At 36.0% G+C, this 1,928-nt stretch overlaps 1 protein-coding gene across 7 annotated transcripts in view; it reads left to right on the top strand.

Moving 5' to 3' along the window:
- The window catches only part of ESRRG (estrogen related receptor gamma), a 611,234-nt gene that overhangs the window by 92,609 nt on the left and 516,697 nt on the right, over positions 1-1,928 (top strand). The gene's annotated exons all lie outside the window — the stretch shown is intronic.

Here is a 1,928-nt window from a genome sequence, read left to right as displayed (position 1 = left end):
CTTACTGTATTTATAACTATAATATAATATAATTTCAATTGTTACAAGCCCTTTTCGGTCCCCTATATAATATAATATAATATAATATAATATAATATAATATAATATAATATAATATAATATAATATAATATAATATAATATAATATAATATAATATAATATAATATATATGCTGCTTTCTCTCCATAGGGGACCCAAAGGGGCTTGTAACAATTGAAATCATGCAACAGTAACAAGTTTAAAATGCCAAAGAAATATATAGTGTTAAGTTTCTAAGGCATGCTCTATTTTTTAAAGTTTAGATACTTTAAATTAAAAAAAGGTTTTTAAAATTATCTTTAAACCTGTCCAATCTTTAATTATTATTATATATAAATATATATAAATCATATATGGCTCTATAATATATAATTACTATATTATATAAAATTATTAAAGATTGGACAGGATTAAAAAGAATTTTTAAAACTTTAAAAAGTTTTTTAAAAATTTAAAATAGAGTGGTGCCTCGCTTAGCGATTGCTCTGTTGAGCGACGAAATCGCTTAGTAATGGGGTTTTGGCCATCGCAAGAGCGATTGCTTAGCAATGGTCCCTATGGGGAAAATCGCTGTGCGATGATCCCAGGGAAGCGATCATGGCAAAGCGACCTTTTTAAACAGCTGATCGGCAGTTTAAAAATGGCCGCCGAAAAAACAAAATGGCCACCCACTGTGTGTCCTCGCTTTAGAGGCACCGAAAATGGTGGCCCCTATGGAGGATCTTCGCATAAGGTTAGTTTTGAAGCCCATAGGAACACATTAAACACATTTTAATGCATTTCTATGGGCTTTTAAAAATCGCTTAGCAACGTTTTTCCTGGAACGGATTAATGTCGCTAAGTGAGGCACCACTGTATCTATTTGTGTGTGTATGTGTGTGTGTGTGTAGTGTAGTCTATGTACACACACACACACACACACACACACACACACACACACACACACACACACACACACACACACTGTATTTTTCAGTGTATAAGACACCCCATGTATAAGATGCCCCCCACTTTTCTAACCTAAAATTAAGAAATCTAATCGGGTCTTAGCAAATGTAGGGTAAAAAGGATCAAAGTGCTGCAGGATGGCTTTGAACCATGCTTTCTCCCTTTTTGCTAAGCCCCGCATGGCTTATCAAAAGGAAGGGGAAAGGGATCAAAGCAATTCCATGCACAATCATTTTGATCCCTTTCCCCCTTATAGAGCCACGGGATTGCTTTAATCCTTCCTCCCTCCTTTTGCTTAGTAAGCAGAGGGGAACGCAGGGATCAAAGCGATCCTACAGCACTTTGATCCCTGCTTTCCTTTTGCTGAGGCTTAGCAAATGGAGGGGAAAGCAGGGACTAAAGCCCTGCAGGGTCACTTTGATCCCTGCTTTCCCCTCCACTTGTTTTTTTTGCCTCAGCTTACTTCTGTGTATAAGATGACTCCAAATTTTTAGTCTAAAGATTTTAGACAAAAGTATAATCTTATACATGGAAAAAATATGGTGTGTGTGTGTGTGTGTGTGTGTGATTAAAGACTGGGCAGGATTGAAAGGAATTAAATTTTTTTTTGAAAATCTAAAGTATCTAAACTTTTTTTAAAAAGAGTATTCCTTAGAAACTTAACACTTAAAAACCTGTCTGAAAAGGAAGGTCTTTGCCTGATGATGGAAGGACAGTAGAGAGGGAGCCAATGTGGCTTCCTTGGGCAGTGTATTTTAAAGTCTAGGAGCAGCCACTGAGAATACTCTCTTAAAAGTATTATTCCTGTTTAAATTATTCTCACCTTGGCAATTGAGTTTAACATTGAAGCATCCCTTGGAAAACACTTGCTCTTATCTGGACCATCCAGCTTAACTTGTATGCGTTTTGCTGTTGTTGTTGTTTCCACTGCCCTTACTCC

This window comes from Pogona vitticeps, chromosome 1 (genome assembly GCF_051106095.1).
Source record: "Pogona vitticeps strain Pit_001003342236 chromosome 1, PviZW2.1, whole genome shotgun sequence".
Taxonomy (NCBI): Eukaryota; Metazoa; Chordata; class Lepidosauria; order Squamata; family Agamidae; genus Pogona; species Pogona vitticeps.
The sequence above is the reverse complement of the archived record's forward strand: the minus strand, read 5'-3'. Positions and strand labels throughout refer to the sequence as shown.